Here is a 14,069-nt window from a genome sequence, read left to right as displayed (position 1 = left end):
ATATTATAAGGAAAAATTCAAAACCAAATCACCTTAGTCGTCCAACAGCATAAATAAACTCTATAACAAAGTAAACTCCATCTTAAGTCCAATAACAAATCCAATTGTATGCACATTAAGGAATCTTTCAAAAAACTGCAAAGAACTGAAAATGACCATTAGGAAGTCCAAAGCAAAACTTGACCTGAAATCAGCATCTGAAGGCAAGGACAATTATAAATCCTTCTTTAGTCGCATTAGCAGATTAAGAAATAACACCAAACAATGCTCTGATTTAATCTAAAATGGCATCACCCACTCTGACCCTAAGGATACAGCTAATATACTAGCAAATAAATTAGTGCAAACATCACCTCACAAACTACCATCAAAATTCCACCACCCCTAAGTCCTTTATGTTCCCCAGATCAACATGATATGTGTTCTGATTGTTCTCTGAGATAAAAAATGACTACCTCCATGGTACAACAATATAGCTGGATGCTTATTTAATGGCAGCAAAGATACCCCAACAGAAAAGCTACAGAACTTGTTTAATTTAAGTTTAGCCACAAGTAGGTCTCTGAAGCCCCTTCTGTAAAGAACCTCTACCCTCAAAATATATTCACAGACAACACTCTGCTACTAAATGAAAATGTAGTCAGGGACCTCTGTACTTGGACTGAGAGTTTCTGCTCCCTTGAGCATCATGTGGCAACTAGAAGCCAAAGCTATATCATCCTCATATAAAAATATCATTGTTCTTTTATATTCAGCACGAACAAGTTGTAGGTTACAATTATCCCTTCGCAATGTACTTCACTGGACACATCAAACAACTAGAGAAGCCCCAGAGATTCCTAAATAAGATTTCAAACATGTAGATCCTGAGCTACTATGAGAGATAAGTTCTGTCCCTTTACTCAATATCTCATAGATCCCCCAAGTTTTGAATAATATGTGCTGTGCCTACTGCTCCATTAGACTCCCTGTTGTACTTAACCTCCAATATCTTCACAGATTAATAGCTTAGCAAGCACCAGGACCAAGGACTAACTCTTCACCTGCTGATAAAGAAAACACAACACAAAAGCAACATGATAAGTTATCCTTCAAACAGAACATGGATGATGCTGGGTACCTATTTTTTCCAGGAAAGCAGGACTAGTATTCCTTCAGAAAAGAGGTACATATGGAGGGTGATTATTGGCAAGGCATTAATGATTGCAAGACTGAATTGAACTTAAACTCCTGTAAACACTGTGAAAAATCATGAAAGATTGCTGTTTTGATGCCCCCTTCATGAGTGGGAGCCTACTTCAGACCCAGATGCTTTACACCCAGTAGTCTTACTAGCCTAATCTGTATAGCATATATTTTCTGACTTTTTAATCTGCATCAACAAAATGCTTCAAAATGCTAGACCCATGATAGGTTGTTTTTTGTCGGTGGTAGGTCATGTTTATCAGCGTACCTCAAGATTATGTGTTAGGACCCCTCTTCTTCATTTTGGCATTTACTTCTACACCCTTCAAGTCATATGCACAGACATCTAGTTAACTAAGTTTGCAAGTGGTGATCAGAAAAATGGCAGACGTTAAATGCAAAAATAGCAGTATTGTCACATTTGGTAAACAACTCTTACCTGCAGTTTACAGTTTAACCAGAACCACACTCCAAACTAACACAATAGTACAGGAGCTCAGGGCAATATGTGACAGCACCCTCTCTTTTTTTCACCACTGTGTAGTATTAGTAGTCAAGAAATACTTCTAAGTACCCCATTCTCATATCTGAAGGCAAATAAATCCAGATTTTATCATCCCTCTACACTCAGCCCTGCTCAGATCAACTACAGAGTATAATGTCCACTTTGACATGCATCTAACCAAATGCACCATAAAGCTTTAAAGGGTTGAAGAGGATCCAAACCAACATGATTGCTGGTTTAGAAAAACTTAGCTGCCTAAATAGGCTTGAAGCACTGTCCCTATATTATGTCTCCTAACGAATCCTAGGTGGAGATCTGTATCTCAAGCAGCCACACCATAACTTTCAAATGGCCAAAGTTTTGCAGGATGTTAAGAATTTCTCTTCATATGTTTGGCCTGCTCCTCATAAAATCTGTGGTTTCTGGCAAATCACTGAGTACTGCAGTTTGTAAATAATGACAGACATTTGAGTTTCAGACATCATTTCCTTCAGAGAATGCATACTAATGCAAAAACTATTATTCCAACAATGTTCTAAGTTTAAAGGAGTAATATTTAAAATCTGACCCTTATTTTTGGCTTTTTTTAAAACAAGGGACATGTTTATTAAATTATCACTTATGACACAGGCAATCATATTTTCAGTTGCAAACATTATACATCACTTATAACCTATCCAATCATTCTTAGTCAAATATTACAAAGCTCATTCAATTCCCTCCTTCTTGAACCTCATTCCTCCTAAAAAGCATTATTCTGCATTTATTGTTCTCACAATTCCAGTTTTTTCCCATGTAATTTTCTCTTACCTTTTTCTAAAGATACCACTTCCATCTGTTTTATCTCTGTTACTGTAGTCACTGCTTCTAGTACAGTTGGTTTAGACTTTGATTTCCATTTTCTAGTAATTTTTTTTTTTTTTTTTGATATTCATCAGAGTTAAACTTAGCAAGACCTTACTATGTCTGGGCAGTTTTGATTCTGTATCATAGCTCAAAAAAATAATTTCCTTAGTTATACCAATTTGCTCTCCCAGTATTTCTGCTTACCCAGCATTTCTGTTAGAGTAATCTGCAGGGAATTTTTAAAGTATGCCAACTCATTACACTCCCAAAAAGTATGTTACCAATAACCTCTTTCTTCCGCTTCACACCTCCGACATTTCAAACTACCTGAGGAAAATTTCTTTGGATCCTGCTTGTGGTATAAAAATATTCATGGAAACACTTCCAAGCAAAAATCCCAAATCTTCTAGACATTATTGTATATTTGGGAGCCTACATATAGGCCCTCAATGTTTCTTTGTGAATTACTTCTCCAATCTCTCTTCCCAGTGCTTTCTAACCTCCTCTGATTCTTATAGCTACCATGCAATGTTTCAAATGCCTTACTAGTTACCCCCTTTTTAACAGCAGCTTTTGTAATAGATTATATTGAAAGCTATCCACAACATCTCCTCTGGTAGAAAAACATATGCCAGACCTATATATAAAACTAGAGGGATTAAAAACATTTTCACTGCTTCTATCTTGCTATCCATATTCATAAAACAGAAATTCCAGTTTCTCAGTTTTTGTATTATCTTTTTAGTCTTGTCGCACATATCGCAGCCATAACAGAATCCTTTTAAATCCACACTCCTAAGTACTTCATTTTATCATGTCCCCATAAATATGGGTATTACTGAACCAATTGCTTTTATTTTAGCTTTGTCCAGATTTATTGCACTTAAAGGTTGAGAGGTAATAAATTCCACTTTGACTCATACTAAAGGTATAAATCTCTTCCATGGCATACATAAAACAAACTAGAGAGACAGATATGTATATTTATTGAAATGTGATTACCAGAAAGTCTGACTAGCTAAGATCATGTTTTCAGCAGTGACCAGGGGAAAAAAAGCTACAAAGTATTACAAAACATAATTTGACAGCCTTTAAAATAATTATACAAAAAACAACCACAGATGAAATAATTGCAACAAATTAGACACAATATGAAAACACTGGAAAGAAATGTTAGACAGTTTATAGAGAAATTAAAGGTACTATTCACATATCCCCCTATTATTTCTTTGTGAATTGCTTATCTAGTCTTACTTTGCACTCCTTTCTAACCTCGTTTGATTGATTTCTATAGTTATCATGTAATATTTTATCTGCCCCACTATATTCATAGTTATTATTATATATTAATCATTGTTTACCTTATCTGTTGAAGAAATTGCTTTTACATTCAAAAAACTAAGTGAAGTCCTCACATCATTCAGTAACAGCCTTGACAGCTGGATGAATATCTGCAGATTCATTCCTGGCCTGACCAGTTTGCCCTTCAGGAAATACTTCACTTGCAGTTCCTGTGATTTATCTTCAATGAGCTTTAGCCCAAGTGAAGAGCAAATGGACATCCATAAGCTCTACATAATGGTTGGCATACATGGGGCAGAGAGAGAAAAGCAATCAAGTGGAAGTAAACATAAGCTGTAGGAAATATTGTGCATCAGCAAGAAAAAACAATAAAACTTCCCGTCTGTGCAAGTGAAATTCTTGAAAAGCAAGACATGTGATGGCATTAGTGGTGCAAGAGATTTTCCACTGAAAAATTCTACATTCCTTTTTACCTGCAAATTTAGGCTTGATTAAAAGTGAAAACATGATCAGCATGCCATCCCATCAATAAAAAAGCTACCTACAACTCACATATCTTTGAATTTATTGACTGAGCTTATGGTAATCAAAAGAAGCAGATGAACACAATTCTATTTGTATTTCTGAAGTAATACTGGTGTTGTCTGAAACACCTACTTATCCAAAAATATCTTCCCTAGACATGCTGTGCACCTCATCTCTGAGATGATTTATAGACTGGTAATGAGATCATAGCAACACTTATTTAAAACTGGGAAATGTAAAATTCTCTAGGGAAAAAAAAAGTTCATTTTTCCTCTTTGTGCCTTTCCAAGTTAGATATTTGAAACTCAGACATAATTGTCATCAGCAGTAACCATATTTATTCTAAATAGGAGTTTATGGCAGTAAAGAAAGCTTTCATTCCCAGTACTGCCAGGTGCCTTGCATAGTTTAAGTGTGAGCTTTGCTTCAGTATCGGTGACATTTTTATCGGTCCTTGTACAAACATTTGTGACAGTCTGCAATTCTGTGAAGCATTCCATACAGCTGTGCTTATGGCATTCATGACATTTACATACTGCAGTGTTGTAGGTTACTGATGTCCCTGAAGGTCAAACAATGCCACTTAGGGGAAACGTGGATGTTTAAGATGACTGTTTTAAAATGAGAATATTCTTTCCAAATGCCCTGTCTCCTTCTAATGAAACTGCTTTCAAGTAATGTTTCCACTTAAATTAAGTGAGGAAATTCAGTCAGCATATACCTATAGATAAAGTATGGTTTTACATCTCTTTACATTTAAAACACGGTTATTGCTTAAAGCAGATTAGTGAAACATTGCTACATAATTGTACATTTTGCATCTGACCATATCCCATTAATCCCTATTGCTAGTAAGGCAAATGCAAATGACAAGAAGTTAAGTTACTTCTACCCACAAACTTTACCCACTCCAAACGAGAGCTATAGCCACTTTTATGTGTATGCCTCATGTGACTGTCATAAAAAAATATATCTTAATCTCCTAAAACTAGAGTCAGTGTTACAGCCAAAAAACAATGAGAGACTCAGAGCTCAAAATAGGGGACAGATAGTTGCGGTGGCGGTGCTGCAGTAGCGTTGTCACCTCACAGTAAGACGCTGTCCGGTTCGATTCTCAGCTAGAGCGTCTTCTGCATGGAGACATGCATGAATGGGCATAACTTCGTTGAAGGTTCTGCATCAGGGCTGGTAACTTGGCACATAAAAATCAACTACCAATCATTAGCAGACCGGAGTTCTGCTGTGGTGACCCCTAACCGGGAAGAGCCGAAAGACACAAACAAACTTAGATAGTTGCTAGCCGATGCATTTCCTGAAGGATATGAAGTCTAAAAATGAAACTTATATCATTATTTGGTAACTTCATCAGTCTTCAAAGATGTACAAGAAAACTGCACATTTTTATAGGTACAGAATAAAAATAGTTGGTACAAAAGCATACGTCTCAACTTTTTTGCTCAAGAACTGTGGACAAAGCAAAAATAAAATGAACACAAAAGTCAAAATCAGGGATCATTTTTAAATTTTACCCTAATTCACTTACAAGTATGAATCTTTCATGGCTGGCATTATAGACAGATTATAATTCTCAGCGATTAACCAGAATGGCAGACGGCAAAAACTCGGTAGTGTTTACTCCTGATAGGGACTACTAGGTTTATTCATTTAGCTAAACTGACATAAAGGTCATTTGTAGAAATGGCAGCATATCCAAAGTCAACTTGGTTTGTACACTGGGTATATTTAGAGATTTCATCATATAGTTTTACAAGGTTCTTCTTTTTAAAGTTTATAAAGATTGTGGGCAGGTGACAAAATAGTGATCAGACTTAACAGAAGACTGATTGACCTGAAGAATGGAACAAGCAGGAGCTCTGTTGGTTGAGTGCCAGGTCAAGAATATTTTTACCCATGGTGGGTTGGAGGATGAGTTGGTCCAAAAAAATTTTGCTCACCCACTCCCGAAAATGCTGCACATAAACAATGTTGGATGTATGGGTATATTACTCTATGGAGCAATCATTGAAGTCATCAAGAATTAATTAATCTTTACTTATAGGGTTTATTTTCTATGAATGGCAGGAATCTTGCATGATATTCTTAGGGCATGGGGGACCAATAACATAATAAAAGTTAGAGGCTGGACTTCTGTAAGGCTCCAATGACATTGCTGGGGGAATAATAGGGCATCGCTTTGGACAGGAAACTATTATTAATGAACACCTAAACTCTGCTAAAATTCTCATTGAGTTTAAAGGCATTCTGGGTATAAAACCGAGGCAAGAATGTAGTGCTTTGTTTGAATTTGAACCATGTTTCAGTGACTACAGAAACACTGGTACTGTCATAGTGGAGAAGTGCCTCAAGTTCTGACAATTTGTCATTAAGACTTTTGGCATTTAGAAGAGACGCCTTGATGTTGTCCACTTTGGGTCAGCAGCATTTGTTAAGGTAGAATATTCATGAGGTGAACTCTGCCTAAAAACTATACAAGCAAAAGCATTATCTAGAATGCAAAAACTCTTGAACAAGAGATGCAGACCATCCTTAGAGAAACAAGTAGGGCTGCCAACCAGGTCACTCCAGGGTGATATGATCTGGTGCCTGTTAGAATGACACCAGCAACGGTTATTTTTTCCTTACATCTAGGTATCATGCTCGGTGATGGTAAGATTTCACTCAGTGCTAGAGTTCTGTCCTTATCTGAAGCTCAAAAAGCAAGTTCCATCATATCCTTTTGTATGTCCCTTGGGGATTTTGTGCTAGGTCCTTTACTTCTACATCATAGCCATCATACCTCTTAACTGTCCAGATTTTCACAGAATGTTCACATTTTTGCCTCATTTTTGGTCTGTTCTTCATAAAATGTGTGGTTTTCTGGCAAATTATTGAAGATTGAAGTCACTAAATAATACTAAATAATGTCATTCATTTGAGTTTCAGACTTTATATCCTTCATAAAATATAAAACAATTCAAAACCTGTTATTCTCGCAACTTTCTAAGTTTATAGGAATGATATTTAAAATCTGTCTCTATTTTGGGGCCTTTGTCCCCCCATTATTTCTGTCTTTGTCCAGATTTCTTGAGCTGAGAGGTTGCGAAGTATGATAATCATGCTTATTAGTGGAGAGGGTTCCGAGACTCTTTGGTATGTCTGCAACCATAGCACCTGACAGGTAATTGACTGTGACTCTATCCTTACTGACCCTGCTAAACCCAGAATCTGTAATGGTAGAGCTACCAGTGACTAAGACAAGACTAGCAGCTGACTGGTAAGAGCTTGTTCATGCAGCTTCACCCATACCCTTACAGACATGCATACACACACACACACATGCACACACACATATATATATATATATATATATATATATATATATATGGGAACACTTTATAATCTCGATATTCTGAAATACCGAATTTCAGAATCCCGAGATCATAAAGCCGAAAATTCTAAATACCGAAACCCCAGAAGAGCGAATTTCAAAATCCCAACGTTCAGAAATGTTGAAGTAGAGCTTCTGGTGTTGCGGTGTTTGAATGGAAGTTCAGGTAAGTATGTATGTTTAAGGGTGTTGGTTAGGGGCTTTAGTGTGTGTCAGTGTGTATTGTGACTGTGATGTGTGTATGCAAGGAGAATGTAGGTGTGTGGTGGTGTTTTCATGTGTTTGTCTGTGTAGTGCGACCCTGGAGTTAATATATTTAAGTGGGGGGGGGGGTGGGAGCGCAGTGTAGGTTTGTGTGTTTGTTTGTGGGGGAAGGTGTGTCTTTGTGTGTGTGTGTGTTGTCTGGTTAGTGTAGGATTCACGATTTCAAAATTCAAGCTTTTGGGATTTCGGTATTTAGAGCTTTTGACTTTATGGTCCCGATATTCTGAGATTCGGTATTTCAGGATTATAAAGTGAATCTACATATGTGTATATATATATATATATATATATATATATATATATATATATATATATATATATATATTTATATATATATATGTACTATAACATACTGCATATTGCTGTTTGTATGCATATTTCCCATCTGCTATAATTTATTTATAGTGCTATGATTTTTGCCCTCAGATTTAGTGCTGTTCCTTTTAAATTTATTGCATTTCTTCATAAACTCAGACCCATATTTAAGGGTACATACATTACTAAATAACTAAACTAAGCATTAATAGTACTTGAAGACCTTTATTTTTATTTATTCATTTATTAATAAAAACTGCTCCTTGTTTTGACCCTATTCCATGATTTTTAAGGGTAAATATTTCAGCAGTATATGTGTATGTGATTGCTATTTTCTCCACCTGGGGTTCTGGAGATGGCTGAAAAGTTCAGTAATCTGTCCCAGAGGGGTAGTGGCTATTCTGGGACCTGGTGCCATCTCCCAATCTGGAAAAACACCAAAACAAAAATAGAAGTCACATCTCCCAATCTGTTGTCCCCCCCCCCCGCCCAACTTTAAATTGAGAAGGAAAAAAACATTGCACTGCCTAGCTTTGCCTCTGGTCAGAGGCAAATAGATATATAAAGAATGCAAAAAAGAGGAACATGAGGAATGAGACAGAGAGATAAAGAAGATGGCAGAAAAGTTCTGAAAAAGGGCCAACCACAAAAATACCATTTACTTAAACTAGAAACTTTATGCAGGCTTTATAATGGAGCCAGCAGAGGTAAACAGAACCAATCTGACTGAAGTCTAATTTTAAGGAAAAGTAGCTAATATATGAACATCTCAGCCACATTACCATAAAGTGATAAAGACCAGACTAAGCTTTAGATGACCCATGATCCATTAATAGCGTGGGTGTTGGACGGACCAGGTGTAGGAAGATGGCATTGAGTGAGTGATACTGGATTACCTATCAACACATTGCAAGTCAGAATCATACATAGGTTGTGGGTGATTCAAAGACATAGTCACTCTAATGACTGCTTAATGGAATAGAAGTGAGGAACCCCATGCATATGAGTCACATGGATTATGCAAATGAAGGATCCCACAATGGAAAAAAACGGATGTACTGCATACTGGCACAAACCCATTTTGAAACTGTGATTCATGGTGAACAATGGGAGCTATGTTAGGAATAGCACCTGAGGCATGTTCTGGGAGTTCCTGTCAGAGCCAGTGCCTGCAGTATTGCATGTAATGGCCCTGCATGCCTCAATAGGAGGTACAGAGGATTCTCCTATTGAAATTCCAAGACTCAGAACTGTGAGACCTGGCATCACACACAAAAAATGAAATTATGAAAAGACTGGAGTTTAGCAAATGTTGACAATCAGTTTTCTCTTTTAAAGCTGTTTTTGCTTGCAGCCCAAGGCTTGCTGCACTCTACATCTTCCCTGCTACTTATACATATGATGACTCTGTGACTGCCATACCTGAGAGAAAATGCAATACAGTGAAACACAATGATCTTGAGCATATTCAGTCTCTCTTTTCTTAGCCCACACTAACATGTCTTGGAATTACATATGATTATCGGTATGTTCAACATTTGACATATATTCAGAGCACAGCTCAGCAAACTGTGGACCACTTCCAAATAGTGAAGAATACTTTAACAGACCTTATTGAACTGTGTCACCCTTAAGCGGAATGTCGCTGGATACAAAGGTATGTGCAACCCTATTCCTCTTAGCTACAGGCACCTTTCAGCAACCTATGGTAAAGATATTCTAGATGCCAGGCTCATGAATCCTAAACCAATTCCTGGATAAAAGAGACACTACTTCATAGCTCTTAATGACTACAGAATACTGTCATGCCCAGTCCTCTGCAGTTATGGACAACAATGATTCATAAAATGTTCCAGCTTACCATGGATGGCATATCATTTCCATATACGGTAAGGAAGGGCTCCACCTGAGTGAACAATCCCAATCACTGGAATGTAGCAGCATCTCTGTTTTGGGTGGAGATTGTCTATGGTTGTGCTATCAGGATAGACTTTACCACAACTGAATGTATAACTGGTAGGTGTTTCCCTACTTTACCACGACTAACTGTATAACTGGTAGGGGTGTTCTACTTTACCACAACTGAATGTATAACTGGTAGGTGTTTCCCTACTTTCCCACAACTAACTGTATAACTGGTAGGGGTTTTCTACTTTACCACAACTGAATGTATAACTGGTAAGTGTTTCCCTACCGCACATATGTTTTTGTGCCTCTCTATACTTTTCTCTCACTGCTGTAGTTCAGATCTGTAATGCTGAGCAGCACCTCAACATAAAAAGAGGATGTGCCTACATATGCATACAGCTACTACTTTTGTTATGCAAGTTGTGTGCCGTGCTTTACATAGTTACTGTCAGCGGGCATGCAGCTGTTGTTGTCTTTATAAGCTGTGAGTTTTTTTTGGGGAGAGCATGTGCAGTGATGCAACTTACGTGATGTATTACAATTTAAAATGTGGGTAAGGCAGCACATAGGGGCTTATGTTTGTGTAGCCACAATGATGAGCTGCTCAGGCCTTAGGAACACATTTTTAGTACTCATCACTATTGTTTCATGGAGTAAAATGTTTATGGATCCCTCATCATCATTTTCTCTAAATTATTATGGCTATTATGTTGTTTTCAAAGACATGAAAGAAAGTAAAAAGGACTGCGTCTGTTAAGGAGTATAACAACTAAAACACTGATACTGAGATAAATGGGATCAAGAAATAAGTGTATAATGAAGCTTCTGCGATTTGGTTTTAGAAGTGTATTTATAATGGGGAGAAAAATTATTTACCAAACTGCAATAGTTATCTGCACATGGGTAGATTACAGGATTTTTAATCCCACATGTGAGCAAATTGTTTTTTTTATCTTTTTTTTTTATTTTCTGTTTTTCATTTGTATGGTGTGCTTCGTCAGAATTCAGATGATATAGTTAAGTGATTTAGTTATTTGTATATAAACTTTGTTGTTTAGTGCATAAAGCAGTCATTTGCCTCCATTATGTTATTCATGGAAGATCCTTACCAAACTATGATGGTACATCAAATACTCAGTTAAAAGAAGTAAAATTTTAACAGCAAATAAGACATGTTGGTGTGACAGATTCATATGTGAATGTATCCTTCACCTCTCGAGCAAACTTCCACTACATGTCAAGCAGAGTAGTACCCCTGCCACCTTCATGGTAAACCTAGATAATGGGACAGGCAGCCAGAGATTCTCTCCTGGTCTGTCTTGTCTTACCTTCATTCAGACTAATGGGAACATTTGAATAGAGTTTTTTGGCTTGGCTTGAAATGGTCTGCAGATTGACTGCCTAGTGGTTATCTATGAAACTATAATTAAAACACCCTGCTTTGGCTGTTTTTGAAACTGCCTGATCTCTATAAATTGATTTAATGTAACATCTCACAAAATGTGTGGACAGAGTCAGGGTGATAGAGGGGTTTTGCTCTAGAGAGGGGTTAACCTGGACAGCAGCATAAACTTAAAATTATACTGAAATGATGCGAGATAATGATATATTACAGGAATGTGCACCATATTAAAATTATTACTGAAAGAAAGTTACAGCAACCCTGAACATGAGAAGCATCTCAACATGAGAAATGGAGATCATCCAAATTAATAGGCAGGAGAAAGCCATAAGGGAGATCTGTGCAAGAGAGGGGGAGGTATGTAATGAGAGACTAAAAGGGTAAAGCTCTTCTCATCTGAATTCAGAAGTAAGACTGGGCCTATAATGTTGATGTGGAAGATCATGTTGGGTAGATGTGAAGGGATCAGCCTGAACAGGAAGGATGAAGATTAGGAGGAAGGAGTACAGGCAGCACATTGTGTGGGTCTCAGTTGTCTGAATATATTTCTTCACAGACAGGGCTATAGTGTAATGAAATGGACTATTGGAGTTGATGGTAGAGAGGAAGTCCACACAGACACTCGAGAGTATTTCACAGGAGGAGGAGGAGGTGGAGAAAGAAGAGTTGTTTCACTTATAATAAAGATTCTTGCTAAGGTGTCCATAATGGACTTGGGAGTAACTTTGCAGTGCATGAAGATATACAAGTATTACATGCAAAGATTATGAATAATGGCCTAGACTCATTTAAATCCTTACCAGCTTCCCTAATTACCAGTGCAAGTTGATTAGAATGATGGCAAGAATATGTGATTCAGAGACTTCTATGAAGACAATAAAAAACACCATATTATCGGCTCATTACCATGTCTATGAATCAAACACTAGCGCTGTCAGACCTAACTTTACTAATGTTCTCATTAGCAACTCATGCATCTCACTAGCAAAGGACTCCTCTTTATGCAAACACATTCAGGCAATCATACACACATACTCACTTCCATTCATTCCCCTACATCCACTCATTAAAAATCAAGCACCCCTCACACCCAATCGCAGTCACAGAAACACACCATATACTTGCACATACACACCAACACAAGCTAAATATCCAGACTTTCGATATCCTACTTAATCTCCCTTGTGTGACCACTCAGGCAGACACGCACACTATCCATGCACCGACAGACAACAGACACACGTTCACACACATGAGCACACTTGCACCTCCCCACACATATTCACTGGACTTTCCTGCACTGTGAGTACATCCATAGGTGGTAATGGAGTGAGCACACCCATTTTACAGCAGTCACTTTTTCCTCCTAAAGTCTTACTAAGTTGAGTGATTCTCTGTACCATGTGGCTGAGTAAATCGTGATCAATCATCATTTCTGTAGGAGAACATGTGATAATTAGTGTTAGCTACTTCCCTGAACTTCCACATCACCATTCAGCTTCATCCACTAGACCACTCTCTGTGCTGAGGCCTTCATGAGGGGAAAACCTAAACAGTAACGAAGTCTCTGAATTTAAAGGCTTAGTACAATGCAAAAACCTCTCAGTTTCAGATTTCTCTAACATGGTAATCCTTTCTGAGTCCAAGGGAATTTGTATATATCTAGTGAGAGTCAAAATCTTGGGACTTGTCTAGGATGTTTTTTGCAAGACTGACTTTCTTTCCTGTAGAGATTTATGTGCACAGCTCTGGTATGTTTCAGAATAATGTGCTTCACAAGGAAAGGGACATTCTGAAGAGAGAAAGAAAAGTGGCTGAATGTATAATGCATTGGGAGTGCAAATTCTGCCACCCAGTAGTTACACTAACACCCTTTTTAAAGCAACTTAAAACACACACAACTATCTATCCCTCTCTAAACATATCACTATATCTATCCATGGATCTATGTCAAAGCATCAAAAGGACAAATTGTCGAAACTCATATGGTTGAGACTATGTGGTTGATAATTTAGTCCATTGACAAACAAACCCAAACAACAACAGCAAGCAACATAAGCCCACACCCCATCGCACTACAGTGGGGAAAAGTCAAATTCCCTGATCCCTACTGTACTGTGATGTCAGTCAGAATGGTTCAACAGACGAAATTGTCTACCATATGGGTTTCGAGAATTTGGCCATTCCATAGTTTGACAAAGACTCCTTTCCCTCTAGAAATATATATATATATATATATATATATATATATATATATATATATATATATATATATATATACACACACACACACACACACACACACACACATGCTTCCTAAGTACACCCACCCTTTCTACAGCTTTAAGTAGAACAATGACCCTGTTTGAATTAATAGCATGTAATACTGCAAATAAGACACTCATGAGTCCTCAGGCCCAAGCATACAG

Source organism: Protopterus annectens, chromosome 13.part0, assembly GCF_019279795.1.
Source record: "Protopterus annectens isolate FY-2018-M chromosome 13.part0, PAN1.0, whole genome shotgun sequence".
NCBI lineage: Eukaryota > Metazoa > Chordata > Ceratodontiformes > Protopteridae > Protopterus > Protopterus annectens.
This window is presented reverse-complemented; position numbering follows the sequence as displayed.